The sequence below is a fragment of the Indicator indicator genome, chromosome 1, assembly GCF_027791375.1.
Source record: "Indicator indicator isolate 239-I01 chromosome 1, UM_Iind_1.1, whole genome shotgun sequence".
In the NCBI taxonomy this organism is placed as follows: Eukaryota; Metazoa; Chordata; class Aves; order Piciformes; family Indicatoridae; genus Indicator; species Indicator indicator.
In genome coordinates, this window is record NC_072010.1 from 31,699,442 (window position 1) to 31,711,091 (window position 11,650).

The window sequence follows — 11,650 nt, forward strand, 5'->3', positions numbered from 1 at the left end:
CATGCAGGTGATTTCCGGGCAGCTGCCTGGAAGAGTATGTTCTTTTTCCATGATTGGTGAGAACAGGGCACCTACTGGGATTACTGGTGTGTGTCACTTGCGTAACACAGGTTTGTCTCCTGGTTTTGCCCTGCAGAAGGCTTTGGTTTCTAAATTCCTGACACCATGGACAAACACACACACAAGATCAATAGAGCTGTAGTTTTCATTTGCTGAAAACTGTTCAACATTTCTGTTTCTCCTGTGCCTCTTGAGTGCTGTGTCAAAAGAGAAATTAATGTTTATTTCAAGTTTATCTGTCTTTTAGATAACACTAATGTTTCTTGCTCCTTTCAAAAACAGTTGTTTTGAGGCTCTTTTGAGTCTTCTGACAGTTGAATACACACCTGCTGACTTTGCCTTTTTAGCTTTCAGTGCACATTGGCCACAACACATAGAAAATGGAGCAGCCAAGTGAGGATGCAGAGGTAAGAAACTCCTCTGCTTGTCTGAGGATGTGCTCTGCCCATTTCACAGAATCACAGAATCGCAGAATGCTAGGGGTTGGAAGGCACCTCTGGAGATCATCTAGTCCACCATCCCCTGCTAAAGGAGCTGTGCAGGAATGGTTTTGAAAACCTGCAGAGGAGACTTTCAGTACAGGCAGCTCCTGTATGATACCCTCCTGTAATATACCCTGTAGCAGCACAATCAGTATCTATGTGAGCAAACTCACTCTACTTGATTCACATCTGACACTCCTCACTCATTGCTTGCTTTTGAGTGGTGGATCTTCCATCTCTCTGTGTTCCATCAAAGGTCTTTTACATTAAGCAGTCACATAATTAAAGTCTAGTTTTCTCCTTTAAAACACATGCCTTCTATGTTATTGCTAACTTGACTACTATCTCAATATTGAGGGTCATGCTCTTTGCTAAAACTTGTCCAGGTATGCTGTTTGCTAAAACTTGTCCAGAGTTCAAAAAGCCTGAAAAGCTTCACAGCCTTGGCCATTGTTACTGTCAAAGCCTGCTATAAAGACATCTAGAATAGGAACATGTCTTTGGATGAATAACTTTCAACTGCCTTGTGAAGGGCATCCCCATCTCTTCAACCTTACCACAGCTGAGCTGCCATACTTATCTTGGTTGAGCTTCCGAGAGGTATCACTGCCAGCCAGTGCAAAAGGAAGGTATTTGACTAGCACAATGGGAAAAAAAAAAACAAAGGCAATAAAAAGCTTGGGCTTGCTTATTTGAGATAAGCAAAGCTGATACTGAAAACATGAAGGAATCATAACTGGCTTTTTGCGAGACTTGGGCTGAAGCAGAATTACAGCTAAGACCAGCAGTAATCAGTCTTTATGATTGCTAGTAGGCAGAAAAGGGCAGAAATGTCTACCCCTTCCCATGTGTTTTCCCCTGATGTTTATTAATTTACATGTGTCATGGAAAGGATTAATCCCGTGTAAAAGCTCTGACTCAGAGGTTTTCTTAATCACCATAAAAAAACATTACTGGGACTCGATTTGTTGGGAAAGAGAGTGGCCTTGTACACATTCCTCTTCCAAAAACATAGATGTGTCAGGTAAGAGTTTGTCATGTTCAGGATCGTTGCACCTCTGGTGCTTAATTTCCATACTAACACCTCCCACACAAAAATCCCCACCACATCTCTTTTTTTTTGTTTGTTTTCCTGCAGCTTTTGTTGATGTAGGATGTGTTCCTTCTATGTGAAAGCCTGTCACCCAGTGCAGTATCCAGTCAGCCTGGTGCTGGCTGTCATCCTTCACTTAGAGGAGGGTGATGAGTCTCCCTGGTGCAGTCAGAAGCAGGGCTGACTCTGCAAACACAGCTGTGGCAAGGCTGGAAATGAAACCCCCTTGGTTTGGCATTTGATCTCCATATTCTATACTAAGTTGTTTTTTTTTTTTTTTGATGTGCTGAAGAAACACAGGAACTTCCTCCTGGGGGAACCAAACTTCCCCTCCTGACAGGGAACTAATAACTACTTGTATGGGTTTCTGAGTGGCAGTTCCAGTGTAGAATTTTGGGCCATTGGCTCCCAGGCTTGGAAAATGCAGGCATGAGGCTGCAAAAAGAAGTAGAGCTTCTGAGCTGAATACCCTTAGAAATATTACAAAGAGTGTTGGCAGAGAACCACATGAGAGCAAGACAGCAGAAACTTCTAGGGTTAGGAGTCAGGGAGTCAGGAAATGGCAAGAGATCGAGGGAGAAAGGAAAAGAGATATAGAAAATGTGCAAAGGGAAAAATGAGATAAAGGGAAACAGAATCATAGAATGTTATAATGACAGATTGTTATGGTTTGGAAGGGACCTCAAAAGATCATCTAGTCCAACCCCCCTATCAGTGCAGGATCACCAGATCACACAGGAATGCATCCAGGCAGGTTTTGAATATCTCCTGAGAGGGAGACTCCACAACCCTCCTGGGCAGCCTGTTCCAGTGTTCCATCTCCCTCACAGGGAAAAAAAATTTCTTCATGTTTCCATGGAACTTCCTATGCCTCACCTTCCACCCATTGCCCCTTGTCCTGTCATTGGGCATCACCAAGAAGAGCTTGGCTCAATCCTCTTGCACTCATTCCTTTACATATTTATAAACATTAATGAGGTCACCCCTCAGTCTCCTCCTCTCCATTCTAAAGAGCTCCTTCAGTCTCTCCTCATAAGGGAGATGTTCCATTCCCTTAATCATTTTTGTGGCTCTGTGCTGGACTCTTTCAAGTAGTTCCCTGTCATCCTTGAACTGAGAAGCCCAGAACTGGACACAATATTCCAAATGCAGCCTCACCAGGGCAGAGTAGAGGGAGAAGAGAACCTCTCTTGACCTACTAACCACAGCCCTTCTAATCCACTCCAGAATCTCATTGACCTCTTTGGCCACAAGAGCACATTGCTGGCTCATGGTCAACCTTCCATTTATTGGTAGCCCCAGGTCCCTTTCCCCTTCACTGCTCTCCAACCTATACTGATAAATGACATTCTTCTTTCCCAGGTGCAAGACTCTACACTTGCCCTTGTTGAATTTAATTAAATTTCTCCCTGCCCAAGTCTCCAGCCTGTCTAAGCCTTGCTGAATGGCAGCACATACCTCCCCAAAAAAGAGGAAGAAGTGTAGGAATATAACTTTTAAAGAAGCTGAGTGAAATAAAAAGAAAAATAAGTTAAAAACAAAAAAAAAAAAAAACAACAGCCTTGGGGGTTAAAACTTCCAACATTTGAAAACACATAAAATCAAAACCTAATTATAGAGTATTCAAGAAGCTATGCATGTGAGCGAGCCTGTGTGCATGTGACATTTTGTTCAGTCCTACAGGGATTTCTGTGCAGTTTTCCATCTGGATCCAAAAGCTGCGTGTGGACAGCTTGCCTGGGAGAGCAGCTTCATGTATAATCATGTTGGGTTTTTTTTCCTGCCATGGAATCATAGAATCACCCAGGTTAGAAGGATCCTCTAGAAGTCATGTAGTCCAACCCCTCTGCAGTGAGCAGGGGCGTTGCACTAGTTTGTATCAGAAGACAGCTACTTGGAATTCTGGTGGTGGGGTGGAGACACCTGGGTTCCCAGAAGTACTTTTTCTTTGCTGTGACAGCTGACTTGGGTGTGGGTTGGGGCCCTGCACCCATCTAGCACGAAGGGGAGTAGCATGTAGAAGCCTGTTTTGCCATTTTGTGCCAAAGCCACCTAGGGTTCACTCACCAAAAATTGAGTGAAATTGAGGCTGTAACAAGTAATTGAGAAGACTTAACTATGAGACAATTTTTTGCCAGATCCAGATTCACAAAAATTTTGACTTTTTTTCCTACCAACTTTGCAAAAACATTATAATTCAAAATAATAATTTCTACCTATTTTTTGTTCCTGTAAGCTTCTGGCCAGCTGAGCCACCAAAGTAATGTTTTCACACTTTCCCCCCCTTCACAAAGATGAATTAGTCCTGAAAAAAAAGACTGGATTTTAGGCCATGCCAGGGTCTAACCAAGATTCTCCTTTTCATAGGAAAGCAAAAAAATCAACTCACAAGAACCAGTATTGTTGCAACAGCCTCCACATATGACATTTCTAGACCCATATCCTTCTGGAAATGGGTTTAGCACCTGAGGGAGTCACTGCCAGTCTCTGAGACATGGGATTCAGGCACTTTCCTTGGTGAGCCAGGGGGCACATGCCCTTCTCCCACTGTAGTCAGGCCTGGAGGCTGGCCATTGGCTGTGGCCACTTGGTCAGTTAACAGTGGCCAGGTCTTCCCAACATCTTTTTCTCTCTCCTCTCCCAAGTAAAACCTAAGATTAGCTCATACGCAGTTATTAATATTTCACCAGTACTCCCCATTGCAGCAAATGGATGGTTCTGCTCAATAATTCATGGTTGGGCGTAGACTATGAAATTCATAGCAGGGTGTACACTTTCCTGTTATTTATTTATCATTGCTTTTATTTTACAGTTTGGGGTTTTTTTTCCCTTGCTATTTCATTTTTCACTTGCTTAAATGCCTCTCCTTCATAGTTCAGACTGCTTACAGGAAATTAATCTTGTTCCTTAAGTTTATTAAGTAAGTCTGAGCTCTTACCACAAGGGCCTGGGACTGGGCCGTAAGGAAAACTTTTGGATGCACTCAGTGACTGCAGTGCAGGAGATCTCTTTGAAAAAAATTACTTTGGGAATTTGGTACCAAGTCTGACAGCCTAAAGTTCATCTGTGACCTCAGGGCTATCTTTCATTTTTTTTGTTCCACAAGGTTGTTTTGGCTACTTCTGCTGTGGGAAAACCTGCTTCAAGAAAAGCAATTGATTGTTTTTCTGTCTCCTCCTCTGTCAGCTGGCACTGTTCTTTCCTAGGCCCATGTACATATGTTTTAGGTACTACAAATCTTTCCAGGCTGGTTGTAGGTTGTACCCCCTGCTTAGAATCAAAGAATCATAGAATCCTGCAATCACAGTCATTTGAGTTGGAAGAAATCGTCTAGTTCCAAACCCTGTGGCCACAGACACTTTCCACTAGACCAGGTTGCTCAAAATCCCATTGAGCCTGACCTTGAACACTTTGAGAGAGGAGGCATCCACACTTCTCTGGGCAACCTGTTCTAGTGTATCACCACCCTCACAGTAAAGAATTTCTTCCTAATATCTAATCTAAATCTACCTTGTCTCAGTTTGAAACCATTACCCCTGGTCCTATCACTATACTCCTTGATAACAGAGTCCTTCCCCGTCCTTCCTGCAGACCCCCTTTAAGTACTGGAAGGCTGGTATGAGGTCTCTGAAGGAGAGCTTAGGAGTGAGCTTTTGCTTTACTTTGTGGGAACAGTCTATTCATAGCTTATTTGATTATTGTGGCTCATCTTGATTCCTACATAAGGCTGCTTGATGTTGAATCAGAAATAAAGATCTCCTTAGAAGACTCTAAGATAGGTTTAAGATTTAGAAACTGAGAGCTGCACAAGCATGTAAAATCATAAATCAGTTTCCCAGCCTAGGTTTGACAGGATGTTATCCTTCTGGCTAACCCTTGTGCCCAGCTCTAGGGGAAAGGGTGAGATTCGAAGGGCCACTGCTTCTGAGAATGACCCCACCAAAACTGTGCTTTTCAGGATGAAAGAACTTCTTACATTCCTCTATCTCCAGACATGGTAGTACACAAGCCTACTAGATGTCTCTCCCTGCCCAAGTGTAAATGCATTGTTACTGATTCACACTCAAGGCTGCAAACTGCTGTGTGGCAGAGGTTGCCCTTCGATTTATGCACACCTGGGTAGGCATCACTCTCCATGCTGCTGCCTTTTTCCTCTTCTGGCTCCATGCAGCAGCTGTACAGGGTACTGCTGGGAATGCAGGCACAAGAGGTCCATGTAGGTCAGTGTGACCTGGAATAAAGGGGAGTGCTTGCATGGGGGTCAAAGACCCCATGTCTCAGGGAGGGAGAGCATATGGAGGGCAGACTCCAGCTGGATGTGAAGCCCTCAAGGGTAGGTCTGTCCCACTCCTTCCTGCATAGACAGATTGAGACAAGGAGTGAGATGCTTTTGTTGCACCAACAGATATTTCATGGTATTGTGATTTCACCCCCAGAAGACCCCAATATCCACGTTGGTACAGGTTCAATGGCATCACCCACCACTGCTTTGCATTCTCATGGCTTTTTCTGGCAGATGTAATACAAGAAGAATACTGCATAAAAGGTATTATTTTCACATGCATTCTGCAAAGCCCTCAGTCTTTAGTGTTCTCTCTCCTGCAGAGATCACACATGGTATTTCAGGATCCATTGCTAACATAGGCAGTCCCAGCATGGGTCAAATTACTTCCCCCCGCCTGAGCCCATGCCATCAGAGTAATGACTCCCACTTCACAGGGACTCATTTACCTTTCAACAGCATTAAAGTTCTCAGGGTCCATTTTCAGAAATGAGGCAGGCATTTCAATACCTAAATCACTAGTGGCTGCAGGAAGTGTTATGGGCTTTAGTGAGAACAAGAACAGGGTCACACACAATATAGGTGTGATTCAGATTCTGTAAAACTATAGTAGGAGTTAGATCAGGTCCTCTGTACTTACAGAATAGCAAGTTTGGTTTTTTTTTTTTATCTTAAATTAGATCACTATTAAATAATTTCCACCTTGTCAGGTGTTAAGGCTGGGCCAGCCACCAAATGAATGACAGATGCTCTCTATTATCCCCTCTCCCTTCCCAGAAGGGGAAGGGAAAGGGAATAAAGGAGAGAGACTTCAGGGTTGAACAGTTCAGCCCAGTGGGTGGACATAGGAAATTACCTTATTCCATTCCCAGAATGTCTGCATCTCCCATTTATAAGGGAACAGCACAAGCTATCCCTTCCCCTTCTTCTCCCTCATTCTCTCCCATACTGGTTGGCTCCCTTATCTTTGCATGGGAGCTGGGCCTGGAGCAGCCTGGCAAGACAAATTTTAAACCATGTCACTTGGGTTTGATATGGCAGGGGTAGACAGGTATGGGGTGTGGGTGGGGGTGGGGCAGCATTTGAGGCCTGGATTTTTGGCCTGTTTTGGAGGGAGGTTGTGTGAAGGTTTGGCTTAAGGAGGTTCTTGGAGAACCATGGCCAAGGTGAATTATGGATTTTTGTGTATTTTATATGCTTTGCACTGGAATAGGTAGTTATGAATAGCATTTCCATTTAAACTTTCCAATTCTCTCCAATCCAGAGTGGAGTGTTTTTCTTTTCTCCTTTGGGAAGGGGTGAAGAGCTCTATCTCACTCCTTAAACCCAAGACAGGGCAGTGGGATGAGAGTGTCAGCATTGCAAAAGGTAGGCAGAAAGCTAGGTCCTTCAGGTAAAGGGATGATAAGGGGCAATACCTCTGATCTGTTTTAGAGGTGACAACAGAGGGGAAAGGATTGGTTTTGGGCAGTTTGCTGTGCCTCAGGAGTGTGGTCTGTTTATAATTGTAGTTAGCCCCCTGTGAGTGATTAGACACAGTGCATGTTAATTGATAGTACTTAATAGGCAGGCCATCATCTTAGCTATTTCCCAATGCTTTTGCCAGTAACTGGAGGAACATACCTCTCTGACGCTTCTGTGTTTCCTGCAAGTAAATCTTGAAGTATATGCAGTGGGATTTTGGCCCTAAGACTGCAGGCACAGGCCAAGTGTATTACTTTTACAATGTGGGACAGTAACAGACACGTAACTCAATATCACTGTACATCCTCTCATAACAGCAGGGAGCCTGTAAATATAGTTATTGCAAAATACAAGCTATCTATATTGAAGAGTTGTCATTCAACACAGCTCTAGGAAATTAATACTATAACAAATACCTGTAATATCCTGCCCTGTGTGAGAAATTACATTTGAGAGATCATTGTCATATAATCATATATTGTCAACAGCATCCCACAGGTAGAAGTTAAGCAGGTGCAGGTAGGAGTTGACTATTGCACCATACTAGTTAAATGTATTTCAACACTGTCCAATAATTGTTTGTTTGATGCTTTGAGGATGCACAGTGCAGAACTTAAATAGTGTGTTATCATGACAGGACTTTAGCTGGGGCTATGTGTATAGACTATTTAAGTCTGATGATGTTTGGTGAGACAGCATTACTAGCTATTCACAGTGACATTCCAGTAGATCTTGGAATAAAGGAAAGGGATTCATGGTTCACATGGTGAATATATCAAAACACTTTGTTTATATTTGCCTTATAAATCCATCATGCTTTAAATCTCATCCTCTTTATCCTTGTATTTCTGAGCTTGTTTGAGCACTGTTTCAGCACAACTGATGCCTATTGAATGTGGTGATACGAATCAGTACTGTGATGACACAGTAGAGATCAGTCGAGGGTGAGATGAGTATAAAAATATCCTACCATAGGGTGGAAAATCTGAGTCCTTCACCTATGTTCTGCATAAACTATAGTAACTCAAGAAAAGATGGTAAGAGTGATTAGCAAACATCTCTGATAAGGAGACAAATGCAGGATCCTACATCTGGGGAGAAATAACAACAGGCACCAGTACAGGTTAGGGGCTGCCCTGCTGGAAAGCAGCTCCACAGAGAAAGACCTTGGAGTGCTGGTGGACAGCAAGTTCTCCATGGAACAACAATGTGCTCTTGTGGGCAAGAGAGACAATGGGATCCTGGGATGTATCAAGAAAGGTGTGTCCAGCAGGTCTAGGGAAGTTCTTCTACCTCTCTACTCTGCCCCGGTGAGACCACACCTGAAATACTGTGTCCAGTTTTGGGCTCCCCCATTCAAGAGAGACAGAGACCTGCTGGAGAGAATCCAACAGAGAGCCACGAGGATGATTAGGGTACTTGAGCATCTCCCCTATGAAGAAAGACTGAGATCCCTGAGGCTATTTAGTCTTGAAGAGAGAAGACTGAGAGGGGATCTGATCATTGTCTATAAATATCTGAGGGGTGGGTGTCAAGTGGAGGGGCCCAGGCTCTTTTTGGTGTTTCACAGTGATAAGACAAGGAGCAATGGGTTCAAACTAGAACATAGAAGATTTCACCTCAATATGAGGAGAAACTTCTTTACAGTGAGGGTGACAGAGCACTGGAACAGGCTGCCCAGGGGGGTTGCGGAGTCTCCTTCTCTGGAGACTTTCAAAACCCACCTGGATGCGTTCCTGTGTGGACTATCCTAAGTGATGCTGCTCTGGCAGGGGGGTTGGACCTGATGATCTCTTGAGGTCCCTTCCAACCTCTGATATACTGTGATACTGTAACATCCACACCTAGTTTCCCTGCGTATGTAAGATGTTAGATTTAAGGTATGTGTTCATTCAGTGCCCTCTTTCCTGTCTCAGAAGAGGTATTGCAGCATTCAAGATGTCGTGGAGAGCAACAGAAATTATTAAGGATTTGAGAAAGGTCTATAAGAAAAAAAGCTGGGGCAAACCAGCAGGCTGGTATTAATTACCCTAGAAAAGGAAAAAAGAGGTGCCATGGCACAGTCTATCAAATAATGAAATACTACAGGGGACGAATTTTTTCTAATAGAAGCAAATAATCAAAAATATCTGGAACGCATTTCATTGTCATTCTGAATACACAGAATGTATGTGTTCTGCAAGGATGGATCTTAAGATTTTATGAGAAGATTTTTGTGAAACTCTGTAAATTAGCATGTCTCTGGTCCAGCTGGTCTGATGAATCATGAATGACGGCTTTTCCATTAAAGACATTCAGTTTGGTTATTTTTTCAGCTGTCTTTTCTGAACTAAAAGTCAGAACTTTTAAAAGTTGTTAAAAAAGGCTGAAGGATGATTCTTCAGCCTGTGGAAAGTGGTGGGAATTTTTCTGTTAAGGCAGGACATTTCTTAAAATACCCATGGGGTAGATGATTCACATTCATCTATTGACGTTCTATTTTCAGTTCTGCTAAGGCTTTTGCAACCCTGCGTCAACAGAGTTGAAAGACACATAATGTTTGCATCCGTCAGACACTTTTACATTTGACCCTCAGAATAGCTTGGAAATGTCCTTGTAATTGGTGTTAATTGTGCAGCAGCATGCGGAGCACTGTGTCCTGTTGGAGGCTCCCCTGTACAAGAAAGGCTTTGACAAACTGTAGAGAGCCACCAGGATGGTCATGGGCTGGAGCACACAAGATTTGAGAAAAGGTGGTGATGGCTGGACTTGTTCAGTCTGGAGAATAGGGGGCTGAGAGGGATCTTCTTGGTGTCTACACCTGTCTAACTCAAGCTTACAGAGAAGATGAAGCTAGCCTCTTGTCAGAAGTGTGTACTGAGGACAAAAAGGACACAAAGTTGTGTCAAGGTAAATTCCAACCACATACGTGGCAAAAAAGGTTTTCACAGTGAGGACAGATAAATGTTGGCAGAGATTGCCCAGAGGTGCTGAGGAGACACCACTTCAAGTGCCAGCTCTGCACTGAGCACATGACAGGACTGCAGGTTTAAAACATGGCTGCATTTGTCACCAGAGAGAAAAGGGGTTTTGTGTGTGTGCACACGTACATGCGCTTAGTGAGAGAGAACGGAACCGGTGAGGGGTAAGACTGAGAGGAAGTGGTACAAGCCAGTGGACCTATTGTAGGAGTAACGAGGTGAAGAGGGAGACCAGAGGGTGCTAAATTTCCTTATAAAGACAAAATCTATGATGTTCTGTCACCAGACACTTCCCTCTCTGAGCTCAGTCTTGGGCTTACAGTCTTGGGTTTGACTAGCTGCTCTGCAGAAAAGGAAGATTTTCCGAGTCACGCAGCAACCCGTTTCGACATACTACTTCACAGTTCCCCAACCTCCAAAAAGTTCAGAGTTTTTTAAGAAGTTCCCTCCTTTCTGTTGGATTTGCAGCTGTTGAGCTGTTGCTTCAGCAGTTTGGACCCACTGCTTGAGCCCAGGAGGTAAGATCACAGCACCTGCTGTGTTTTTCAGCGTACGAGCAGTTTAACTGCACAGGAAATTGTGGTTGCCATGAAAAAAACAGTACAGGTTCTGTACCAGTGTGAAATTTATTCCGGTATTCTTGTGCATGGCATTTCTACTGACCTTCAGGAAAATGCTTGACAAGATTTAATTGGGCAGAGTGGTCCTTGACTGAATAGATGGTAGTCTTTGAATTTGCATTGGTGTGGCAAGGTGTGATAAAGTAAGAAGCCATTATTTAGGTAACAGAGTGGATCCCTGTAAGAAGGTAATTATAATTCCAGTGATGAAAACTACTGATTCATAAAGTTAATGCGTTTTGGCCTGTAGTGCTTAAAATATACTCTGCTGACTGTTAGGACATTTATATTAGGCTTTTATAAATGTAAATTTACTCTCCAGAGAATAAACAAAATTGATTTGTGATGGAGCCTGATGGTATTAAGGTCTTCTACTTTAAAAACAGTGTTATGGGGTGGTCTTAACATTGTATTTGCTTTTTAAGATTTTAACTGTTGAAGCTGGTCAGGCTTGTCACAGGATCACAGGATGTTAAGAGTTGGAAGGGACCTCAGGGGATCATCGAGTCCAACCCCCCTGTCAGAGCAGGACCACAGAATCTATTGTAGATTATACAGGAATGCATCCAAGTGGGTCTGAAAAGTCTCCAGAGAAGGAGACTTTGTCCCTCATCTTCTTTGGAATTTCAGTTCAGGCTGAAGATAAACTGGGACTTGCAAATGTCTACAGACGTGTTAGGTGGTAGTAT